The sequence below is a fragment of the Procambarus clarkii genome, unplaced genomic scaffold (assembly GCF_040958095.1).
Source record: "Procambarus clarkii isolate CNS0578487 unplaced genomic scaffold, FALCON_Pclarkii_2.0 HiC_scaffold_135, whole genome shotgun sequence".
In the NCBI taxonomy this organism is placed as follows: Eukaryota; Metazoa; Arthropoda; class Malacostraca; order Decapoda; family Cambaridae; genus Procambarus; species Procambarus clarkii.
This window is the reverse complement of record NW_027189168.1, coordinates 176,747-189,750: the sequence shown is the minus strand read 5'-3', so window position 1 is coordinate 189,750 and position 13,004 is coordinate 176,747. Positions and strand designations below refer to the sequence as shown.

At 38.4% G+C, this 13,004-nt stretch overlaps 1 long non-coding RNA gene across 1 annotated transcript; it reads left to right on the top strand.

Annotated features, from left to right (window-relative positions):
- The first annotated feature begins 2,157 nt into the window (after positions 1–2,157).
- LOC138360961 (uncharacterized) lies at positions 2,158–9,024 on the top strand. The gene is made up of 3 exons (XR_011226727.1): positions 2,158–2,286; positions 6,815–6,927; positions 8,726–9,024. It is a non-coding gene; the product is annotated as an uncharacterized lncRNA (long non-coding RNA).
- The last annotated feature ends 3,980 nt before the right edge of the window (positions 9,025–13,004 follow it).

The window sequence follows — 13,004 nt, the reverse complement described above, 5'->3', positions numbered from 1 at the left end:
TATATATATATATATATATATATATATATATATATATATATATATATATATATATATATATATATATATATATATATATATATATATATATATATATATATATATGTCGTACCTAATAGCCAGAACGCACTTCTCAGCCTACTATTCAAGGCCCGATTTGCCTAATAAGCCAAGTTTTCATGAATTAATGTTTTTTCGTCTACCTAACCTACCTAACCTAACCTAACCTAGCTTTTTTTTGGCTACCTAACCTAACCTAACCTATAAATATAGGTTAGGTTAGGTTAGGTAGGGTTGGTTAGGTTCGGTCATATATCTACGTTAATTTTAACTCCAATAAAAAAAATTGACCTCATACATAGAGAAAAGGGTTGCTTTATCATTTCATAAGAAAAAAATTATAGTAAATATATTAATTCAGGAAAACTTGGCTTATTAGGCAAATCGGGCCTTGAATAGTAGGCTGAGAAGTGAGTTCTGGCTACTAGGTACGACATATATATATATATATATATATATATATATATATATATATATATATATATATATATATATATATATATATATATAAATATATATATATATATATATATATATATATATATATATATATATATATATATATATAAACATGTACAAGGAAAAATCAGCATATAAGTGCAATAACATATATATATCAGTATAAACGTTCCTTGATACACAACAATGATCAATCGATCACCCTATCAGCCCTAGAACACATACATCTGTAGGTAATCCAGCCTACGTCTGTAACTCTATGCTTCAGTATAAACTCCTTGGTACAAAAATGGCAAACTATCACTCGCCTCTCACTGTGTCTTGCACGCTAATGACAAACACTCTAACGCCTCCCTACAAGTAATCATTTAGAACTTCCCTTCCACCTCTGGAAGTTCACTACCCTGATCTCTTCAGGTTCATCCGGGTTTAACTACAAGGATCCTCTGCAGCTCCTCCAGGCTGCTACACCATGAAGTTTCCTTGAGCAACTACGGTGCTTCACCCTTCTGCTAGGGTCCTCCACAGCTCTCCTGGCTGCTACACCATGAAGTTTCCTTGAGCAACTATGGTGCTTCACCACCTCTCCAGAAGCACGTGACACTCCTCTTCACTGCTTCTCCTCACAGCTCGAGGTCCTCTCCTCCACTACCTTGGAGTTTCATCAACTACTCCCTCTGTGCTGGCTTCGAAGTTCTCAGCAACTTCTTCCCCAAAGACAAACCTGCAACCCATTGACACTCCAATAAAAATGTTTCCTTATAAACACATAGACGAAATCCACACAATATGTTTGCTTCCAACATCTCTCTGCTCTCTACGTACTGTGGGAGTGGACTTCCCCATTTTGGACTGGTCCATGGTCCACCTTGCCCGGCGGGCCTCACTCACTCTGGGAGGGCCCTCCCTTCGGGAGCTCTCAGTCACCTGTCAGCGCTCAGAGGAGAAGGATGTCGCTCCGTGTTCCTCCCTCTCCACTCTCTTATTTTAGGCCTTCTGCCTTATCAAAACATGTCTAACTTATCAATTAACATTGCTACTGTCGCTGGGCACACGACCAACTACAAGCAATCACTATGAACTGGCTTAAATCGTGATTACCACAGATTGTCTGGTCGAGGGCGCTATCCCTCTGACGGCGTCTGGTAAGGGCGCTCCCACAGCCCACGATAATGTCTCTGGGCGGCTTAATAAACACTTCTCGCCGTCCAGGACTTGAGATCACAACGTTCCCAGCTCAATTCCACAGCTGGTACGTCTGCACACTTCTCTTCTCTTGGAGATATATCACTAGGGGTTCCTTTCTGATGGGAGCTCAAACGGAGCGCGGCTTCTCCCTGCGATGTCTGGCCTCAAGTGAGGGTCAAAGCCCTCCAGAAGCGAGCCTCACACCTCCAGCAAAATATCCACATCTCTTAACCAGTCATTTATCTATTTTCTTATTCACTGCCCATAATCTTAAACTCCGTGTAAAATTTACCCAATTATTTTTTACATATGAATCTTCATGTCTGTATTTCCGTCCTCCTAGTCAGGTCAGGCTTGATAGAATAATTCTCAAAGGGGAGATTCGTTTTTCGGCTGCCTGGGATCATAACAGACATTCAGTAACTTGACCTTGATGACCCCCCTCCCCGCAGGTGGCCCTTGGAGATATCCGGGGTGGAAGGTGGTCAGTATAAGATGGACACAGTAACGTAAGGAGGAGAGTACACTATACCTGTCATCATACCCGGAGACTTCACCTGTGTCTCCTGCACCCTCCAGGTCAGTACCTCTTGACCTCTCTCTCTCTCTCTCCACCTGTGTCTCCTGCACCCTCCAGGTCAGTACCTCCTGACCTCTCTCTTCTCCACTTTCATTCATCTTATATATCATCCGCTCTTTATCTATCAATTTCTCAATTATTTTTAGATTTTTTATTTTTGTTTTCCTCTTGTGCATAGTTCTTTCTAATTTCACTGTCAATCTCTTCACATGTTTATCTATATATCTTTTCAAACCTTCGCCAGCTAATTGTTATTACTAAATTTATTATAACTGCTACGTATGTATTATTATTACATGTATTATAATATATATGAAGAATATTGTTAACATTATTCTTATTAAAGATCTCAATAATAATAATCATAATAATAATAATTGTTATTATATAGTAATAATAATAATGTATATTCGAAAGTAATGAAGCTATACGAGATAATGTCCAAGCAACAGCTGGTCCCGGTACACTCACCAGCACCATAAGCAGTCACAGTATCTCCTCGACGAGTCACTAGCATCAAGATCTTTCCTGATGACTCGGTCCTAATAACCTTTGGTTGACCCACAGGATGCTCTGAATGGTGGAAGAGTGACTGACAATCAGGGGAAGGTGAGGATGTTTTTATCAGGGTTCGTAACACTGTAGGTGCAACCCTTGGACGTGAACACTGCAGGTGCAACCCTTGGACGTGAACACTGCAGGTGCAACCCATGGACGTGAACACTGCAGGTGCAACCCTTGGACGTGAACACTGCAGGTGCAACCCTTGGACGTGAACACTGCAGGTGCAACCCTTGGACGTAAACACTGCAGGTGCAACCCTTGGACGTGAACACTGCAGGTGCAACCCTTGGACGTGAACACTACAGGTGCAACCCTTGGACGTGAACACTTCAGGTGCAACCCTTGGACGTGAACACTGCAGGTGCAACCCTTGGACGTGATTACAAGAGGTGCAACCCTTGGACATGAACACTACAGGTGCAACCTTTGGACGTGAACACTGCAGGTGCATCCTTTGGACGTGAATACTGCAGGTGCAACGTTTGGACGTGAACACTACAGGTGAAACCTTGGGACGTGAACACTGCTGGTGCACCACTTGGACGTTAACACTGCAAGTGTAACTCTTGGACGTGAACACTGCAGGTGCAACCCTTGGACGTAAACACTACAGGAGCAATCCTTAGACGTGAACACTGCAGGTGCAACCTTTGGACGTAAACACTGGAGATGCAACCCTTTGGTGTGAACACTGTAGGTGCAACCCTTGGACGTGAACACTGTAGGTGCAACCCTTGGACGTGAACACTGTAGGTGCAACCCTTGGACGTGAACACTGCAGGGGCAATCTTTGGACGTGAACACTGCAGGTGCAACCCTTGGACGTGAACACTGCAGGTGCACCCCTTGGACGTGAACACTGCAGGTGCAACCCTTGGACGTGAACACTGCAGGTGCAACCCTTGGACGTGAACACTGCAGGTGCAACCCTTGGACGTGAACACTGCAGGTGCAACCCTTGGACGTGAACACTGCAGGTGCAACCCTTGGACGTGAACACTGCAGGTGCAACCCTTGGACGTGAACACTGCAGGTGCAACCCTTGGACGTGAACACTGCAGGTGCAACCCTTGGACGTGAACACTGCAGGTGCAACCCTTGGACGTGAACACTGCATCTGCAACCCTTGCATGTCTACCTGCTCACCCTACTGAATTCATCTTCTTTATGATATGAACAAAGGGCCAAGAATCCGTTAATTTTACGTATGGTTTCGCAATGAGTGATAAGGTAGTGAGCCGCTACCAGGTGACACGAGCGTCTGACGATATCATTACTGTCTTTGGTTTAACAAACGATGTGAACGTTTCTGGCCAATTGTGAGCTTGCCATTGTAGTAAGTATTCTCTTAACTCCTAGGTACTGAGACCGAACCTGTGCAACGTTTATTTCGATAGTTTCCTATTGCGAACAGTGTAGTTATTGTGACCACCACTAGGGACGTTTGAAAGGGCAACCCATTAAAAAAATAGAGGGAACAAGCAAAGCTCATTCGAAGTCTTATTACTTTTTGGTTGAGTGCCATGCAAGTACTCACTCAATAACCAGACAGGTCTCATAATTAACCAGTACCACCAATCCCCATCCTTCATTACACTGAAATGCAAATCTATATGCAGGATATCCTGTACCTTTGATATAATAATGTAAAATAGCAGTAGACTGACAGCTTCGGAGGACGGGCTGAGTTAGGAGAGGACTCCTTTATTTGACTGTTTTCTTGATGCTAGGAAATCTTACGAGGACAGCTCGTTTCATGAATCGATTTTTTTTAAGTAACCGAAGCTTAAGGATTGGAAAGAGCCTTAAGTAACCGTCAACAGCTGCTCTTCTGAGGAACAAACGATAGAGGCGAGTAGCATCATAGGTAGTGTGATCGGACTACTTATATGAAACATCTACTACGATGATATCCTAAAATTAATCACAATAATTTTACACTTTTTCATTAGACAAGAAATTGATATGATCACATGCGTGAAGCACTTTAATGTACCATATATTGAGGACAACGTAGGCAAGCTATTGATGCCTTAGGTTAAACCCAACTCTTGGTTATTTCAAGGAGGTATCTAATATACCACCCTACAATATTTGTAACATAATAGTGGAAATAGATGAAAATTTGTCAATAAAAAATATGAGAAATGTTGTCACCAAATATGCTAGAAAACTAACTCGCAAATTAGATATGTAATGAAGTACTCCCAATAAATTGTTTATTCATGTCCACAGTTTTATCTCAAGTTGGCAGAAAACAATTACAACACTTCGCGCATCTATAAAAAAGGCAAACTAAATGTAAATTATTCACTGCTATATATTAATATTCGTATGGTAATGAGTAAATAACTTAACTAGTTTGTACATATTCTACAAACAAATGCAGATCACACTTAGCTTTCTACAAGTCTTGCCCGAATTAATAAATTACCAAGCAAGAGGTGCGATATATCTGACATTCAGTTTTATGTTTTTTTTTGCACTACCAGAGTAAATCTGAAGCTTTTGTCACCAGAAATTCGTAAAATCATGAAACGCATTTTTACAAGTTGGCGTCCAAATCAGTATACACAATAATATTAAAAAAAATCCCTATAATCTCTGCATTGCTACAGATAACTCTACAGAAAATGTGCAGTTCTAACTTGCAAACATCAAACTAAACTCAAGCTATTGATTTGTATAAATAATAATAATAATAATAATAATAATAATAATAATAATATTAAAATAATAATAAAAATAATAATAATAATAATAATAATAATAATAATAATAATAATAATAATAATAATAATAATAATAATAATAATAATAATAATAGTAATTTTAACAACAATAATAATAATAATAATAATAATAATAAATGTTTTCTTCATCAATGTACAATTACCTATAATACAATTCTCTCTGGAATCAGCCGAAAATAAAAAATAACGATAAATCATTCATCAAAAATAAAGCAATAACATAATAGGATTCTCCAACAATGTATGAAGATAGCTCATAAGCCATTATGAATAGTTAAACTACAAATTATTTCATATAGTGAACCTATATTTTTAAGGTGTTTTTATATTTCAAAGCCCTTTTTGCATGGCGGACAATGTCGTTGGGTTGTGTCTGGTAAGAACGTCTGCTGAATTATGAGCATTACGTCATCTGAGGGAAAATGCTTATAATTTATTGCCACTTGAGTAGTCCAGAATGCCAAGTTTGGAGAATGCGAGGGAGGGGGTGGGGGAGTAAGGGGGATGTTACTAACTCAAAATACAGGTTTTTAATGGTGTCGACACTTTAGGGTAATCTGGTCATTATGTTGAAGGAGCAGGGAATGAGTAGCTCAGCCACAAACGGAGAAATTCTTCCCAGAGGAACTGGAAGGATATGTTATGTGACTTTTGATCACCGGAATATTTAGATAAGAAAAAGTTTCCTAAATTAAATCAAATTTATTAAACTCTACATATTTAATCCCCTTTTTGTCTAAAAAATGTTATTATAATTTTCGTTATTATTTCTTTGATTATTTACTTAGTCGGTCAACTCTCATCAAAAACAAAGTGTAATCGGCACCACTCCTGGTGTCACTCCGGTGCCCAAAGTTAATGACAATATTCATTATTCATTTTGGCACAAACCATCATCAACGGACATGAGACACTGACCTGTCTATCAACTAAACGAAAACTATGGTTGTAGTAATTCTTTAAACCGCCGTGAGTTTTCAGTTTTTCAAAGGCTTTAGATATATCAAAAATGACTTTATTTTCCCTTTCAATAAATATTGTTTTGTTGTGATCGTTGATATTTTGATGAGTTCAAAATATTTACTGGAATACTAAATTGTTACTAATCTTATTTCAATCTCTGTTTCATAACACTAACTTGACTGTGATTAAATGGTAAACTCCGCGTGGCTGCTGTACTGCTGCTTGTGCGTCTGTTGCCCCAACACAGTGGACGATGGTGACAGAAAACTGCGCTGCTGAAAGTGGCGAGGACGCGAGAGGATCCTCCTGTACTGCCCTGAGGACCACTTTGTGCTCTGATATCTCCATCGTCGAACCAAGGTCTGATTTGCCTCATCCATCTCTAAAGTTCCCGTGAGCCATAACTTGCCAGCGTCAGTTTTTGGTTCATTTGTTATTGAATATAAGACCTGTATGTGCTTAATGCATAGTTATTTACCAACAATCAATGCTTCATGTAGATATACCAAATACACAATATAGTTATACACAGTACATTATGTACATTACACTGTTACATTACACCAACTAACTATGTTCACACCACCACGTTTTAACTATGTACAGTGCACCATCCATGTAAGATCCATGTAAGTAGAGTACTCAAGACTATACACAGTACACCATCAAAATTTGTAATACATCTATACACAGTGAATTATACATGAACTGTAAACTCTATCCATTCACAGTAGACTAATATTCTGTAAACATTACACTATGTAAAATATACTATATATATTCCTGTTTCACAAAATGTCTATGCACCGTACACTATGTATCAATGCACAATGAACCATTAATATATGACAATAAAATCAAAATCTATTCACAGTACACTACACAAGAAGAGAGATTTTCACAAATTTCAATTTTTTTTATGTTTATTAAAACATGTTTATTCTTAACAGTTAAATATGTTTATTCTTAACAGTATTAAAATATTGTATTCAGAACATCAATTATGACATGATTATGTTAGGTTAGGTAGGTTTGGTTTGATGAAATATGTATGTTAGTTCTGACATAAAAAAAATCAATTTATATCTATGAAAGATAATGTATGTTTGCCTGTCCAAGAGCGGAAGGCAGATGCTTGAGGCCAGTCTCATTAAACTTTATAGGATTAATGTTGAGATTACCCGGAGTGTAATATGGGGCCTGATCCAGGGAGGCAGGAGAGGCACTCCACAATTTTGTATGAATTAACCCAGTCAATTGAATGATTACAATATCTTAAGTGAACAAATAATGCATTAGACTCGTGACCTGTTCTTATACTATATTTATGTTCTTTTATTCTCTAGTCAAAATGTTTACTTGTTTGGCCAACATGAACTTATAAACAAAATTTCCCGGAATTTTATACACACATCCATTGTACCTACCGGGGGAATTTTTAGTGAGTGTTTTTATGATATCAACATTCATTAATGCTACATTAAATTATTTTAGTAATTTAGGAATTTCATTGAAATTATCATGTAATAGCGGTATTATTGTATTCTTAATATTGAATTCTTCTTTCTTTTTCAAATTGAAGAAAGTGTTATGAGCAATGTGCCTGCTTTATCAATAAATTACTTTGGGTATTTTAAATTGAAACCTAGACTATATATGACACTAATTTCATCCTCAATAAACTCAAGACGACATATCCTTAGAGCCCTCAGAAACACAGAAGAAAGTACAGTTTCTAATAAAGAGCACAAGCCTGGACTTTGTTTTGGGGCGGCCAAGATTCACAAACCTGGAAATGTGCTCCTCTAGTCACAAGTCCCAAGTGTTTTAATCCTTAGATGTCTGAGGCGTCGGGCGTGAGATACTCTATGGAAGTTGAGTACACTTAACACTAACGTGATAAACTTGTATACATGGTAATGAGTTATAAGATTATATCATTTAATTTAAATGTATTTAGTTGTGAGAATCAACCCGCATTTAGGTCACACTAGATGTTTAACACTATTGTTTCCTTACTGAATAATTGTAATGCCTTGATCTCGGATATATCGGACTACTGTTAGCGTTATTTACTGGCTCTAACTAGCAGTAGCCTGATAATTACTCCTCACTGATATACTCAAAACATGTTAGTGAACTGTGCTTTTTTTTGCAGACGAAGACAAAAGAGAAGCTGGGATTTCCTCAAAGGTGTGTTTGGTAAGGCCTTGCAGGGAGCTGCCAGAGCCATCAGTAACTGCAGACAACAACATTTATAAGAGCTTGGAGGAGCTACTGGACTACACTAGTGGTTACTTAACAACATAATCACACAACTCTCTGACAAGAAACTCAACGCTCAAAATTCTAGCAAAATGTTCAATATTACTTTAAATACAACAAACAAAGGTAAATTTGCATTAATCTATATTCTTCAAAATATTAAAAAAAAAGCTTACTCCTGAGTTATTGTTAATTAACCAATTTTTTGTTCTAGAATAAAATGCATATATATAATAATTAAAAAAGGATGTGTTCTGTGATCACTAACACCCACACAGCCTCTCATCTGCCCGTGATGTGTTGACCCGGCCCCCTTCCCCTTCCCCCATCATCAATATGGTACACGGCAGCGACTCCCAGGTCACCAGAAAACAATATACATGATAAGTTATCTATGTGTGATTACTATATATTTCGAAACCTTGTACGACTCATCCACTTTACCTGAGAGAGACCATAGGCTAAAAGGGACTTTTAGCCTATGGTCTCTCCTGGTTCCTGGACTCTGCATCTAAGGATAATTATGATAGTCTCCAGATGCAGCGATGTTTAATTTTGGTTTCGAGCAATGCTTAACTCACTTCCAATGCTCGCAGTTTACCTCCGGGGTAAAGTATACGCCCGGGGTGACGCTTATGTGTCTTAGGGCTTGTGATGTTTTGGCAACTGTGATAGAAATTGTGTCGTCGATGGTGATGGCTCTTATTGCGCCTAATAAGCCGACGGAGAACCCATTACGGCAGTCAAACGTGGTATACATGTACACCTGCCCCCCACGAAGGATGTAGCATTCAATCTAAGTACATAGGTATGACGTCGACCAAGCTGACGAGACGTTTGACTTGTCATCTTCAATGAGGTGCCCCCCAAAATCACACGAGACAAACCCATAACATCACCGTAACAAGAGTAATGTTCCCACACACACAGATCACACTAACGTGATGCATCAAATGAACAAATCAACAAGGGCCGTGACGAGGATTCGAACCTGCGTCCGGGATCATCCCAGACACTGCCTTATTAGACTGAGCTACGACAGGGTTAAAAAGGGTTGAAACCGAAGTTCTACTGAACTTACTGGATCCCGTAGCCTCTCCGAGGCACAAACCAGGCTTTTACACAACCCCCCCCACCCCCCCAGCACCCCCTGCGTCCGGGATCATCCCAGACACTGCCTTATTAGACTGAGCTACGACAGGGTTAAAAAGGGTTGAAACCGAAGTTCTACTGAACTTACTGGATCCCGTAGCCTCTCCGAGGCACAAACCAGGCTTTTACACAACCCCCCCCCACCCCCCCAGCACCCGAGCTATGTCAATAGGCCGTTCTCCCTCTTCGCCCTTACATCATCACTCACAGAGATCTTTTTTAAGGGGGCATATCAATGTAAAATTAAAAGTGGTTCAATTTGCTTATAAATGTTTTTATGAAATGGTTATAGAAAGGGCTGCAGCTGGTCCAAGTTTCATCATCACACCCTAAACAGAAAAGGAGAAAAAAAATAAACAACGAATTATGCAACGAATTTTCAAATAGTTTCAGGGAACACATGTGTCAACTAAAATCATTTCTATAACACTCAGATATTAAACTAAGCACATAATAATGGATTCTAGTGATCAGTTTTATCAAAAAAAGTGTTTAGTGCAATAATATAATTTTTCAAAGTTACCCTTCTAAAAAAATATGCAATATATGATATTTATAAATTTTTATAAAATCAACAAATAGACTTTGGACTAAAATGTCTACTAGATTCTGTAGAAGCACAAACGCTACACATAAGGTGTAATTTGCATGTAAATTGATTAATAAATGAAAGCTCTGAAGTAATTTGAAGGTGTAAATTACTTTCCAGAGTAAAATAAAGATCCAAGTTCGGCCACCTGTAGCTGAGCTTGACTTCGACAGATTTCGTTCATAATTGGCACCCTTGCAGATAGGCATCCATTGAGCAAGGTGTGCAAGTTTCATGCAAATCCCTTGATAACAAACGAGAAAAAAATATTGGCCAAAAAAAAAGAAAAAAAAAAGAAAAAAAAATTAAATATAAATATATTGCACATACATATTACAATTATTACAAGAGTTCGTGCTTCTACAGTACATAGTAGACATTTTAGTTGACACATGTGTTCCCTGAGATTATTTGAGAATGTTGAACATTCGTTGCATAATACGTTGTGTATTTTTTTTCTCCTTTTCTGTTTAGGGTGTGATAGTGAAACTTGGACCAGTTGCAGCCCTTTCTATAACCATTTCATAAAAAAAATTATAAGCAAATTGAACAACTTTTAATTTATAACGATTTAGAATGATATGCCCCCTTAACCCTGTCGTAGCTCAGTCGATTAAGGCAGTGTCTGGGATGTTCCCGGACGCAGGTTCGAATCCTCGTCACGGCCCTTGTGGATTTGTTCAAGAGTAATGTTGAATAAAACACTTGTATAATAGACAAAACACAAGAGTAAGAAAATTACAAATTCTTGAAGCAATCCACAGGAAAATAGTTTCCACCATAAATACACAAATTACCAAACGATTTACTCTACCCACCTTGAGAGTAAGAACAAGACCGGAACATGAAGATACCAACATAGAAGACAATGATGAACATGCCACGCCCGCTTCACCTGATTAATCTTTGTATGTGCTTCGTCCCTATTTATGTCCCCTATCCGTCCCCTCATTTATGCCCTATTCATCCTTTATGATATACTCCTAACCTATTTGTTATATGTACCTGACCTTCCTAATGGTATAAATCCAATACGCCCAGCACAGTATCAGTGATAACCAATGGGAGAAACTGGAAGTGTCTCAAAACGATGCCCTCAGAACACTGCTGGGAGCACCTATATAGACGCGTCGAGAGAATCTAAAAATGGAAATCCACTTACCAGCCTTAGAAAACATGATCAAACAAAAAATAGCCACGATAACAGCAAAATTTGTTGGAACCACCGCCAGACTGTCAATCAAAGATAGCATACAGAGATCGCTTCACAGAAACCTTTAATACAGAACAAGTGCATGTACGAATAATCTGGTCAAGATTCTAGAGAAAGTGGACTTGAAACGGATCATTAAAAACAAAGGAGAAGATAGATCATATCAACACTTTCGGCAGCCTCCTCCATGGGAAGAATCAAGTCTAAAGATAATCATTGAAGGATTACCAGTAAAATATCCCGATGTGACTCGCAGAGGCTCAAAGCAGTCATAGAAACAAATGGAAACCATCTCAAGACTTACAACAACTCACATCTTCACATAAGGATCAGTTGATTAATAAAGAGGTTCTGGTGGGACAGCAGTTTCCTCTAACAACCTTGAAGTTACTGGAGTATGAATAGTAGGTGATCAACATTGCAAACAGAATTATATGCTCTGAAGGAGGTCATAAATTATGGAATTGAGAATTATTTACAATATGTCATCATTCATACCGACTTTAAATTTTCGCTCCAGGCATTGTTATCCAGTCAACACAGAGATAATATACAACTCATCACAGAAATCCTACATATAAAAAAACACTATCAAAAGCTGTCACTCACCCTAAATTGGATACCAAGTCACAGTGGAATTGATGGTAATGAAAAGGCAGACTCACTAGCAAAAACTGCTACTGCTCTACCTGTTGTACAGGTTCAAATACCTCCAAGTTTTTCACAGATTGAAGAGCAAATCAAGAAGAAAATACTCCCAACTATCAAACGTCGCTACAGAGTCAAAGTAGTAGCCATACACAGACTCAGACTTGGTTACAAATGATGCTGGGAAGTAATAAACCCAATAGCTAAAAAGTGTCATATCTGTAGAACAGATGCCGAGGCGCCACTGTTGCGTTATTTACTGGAATGTGAAGCAACTGAAGCCCTGGGCATCATTCAACATTAATCCAATGACCACAGCTGCATTAGAAGCCAAATTCATAGCGACTATAATGATTTGAAAAGCAGTTGAAGAATGGGACACACACAAGTGAACACTGTACATCATTATCTGGCACCAAGATAATGTTATTAAGACTAGACTAAAACCAGGGCGCTAAGACAGAAGCGGAAAAGAAACTTGAGAAAGTTTCTTGAGAAAATGGAAACTCGACCTCCATTTAAAACTTCGACCCAAAAATCACAGTAACAAGGTTATCGCGAATAACCAAC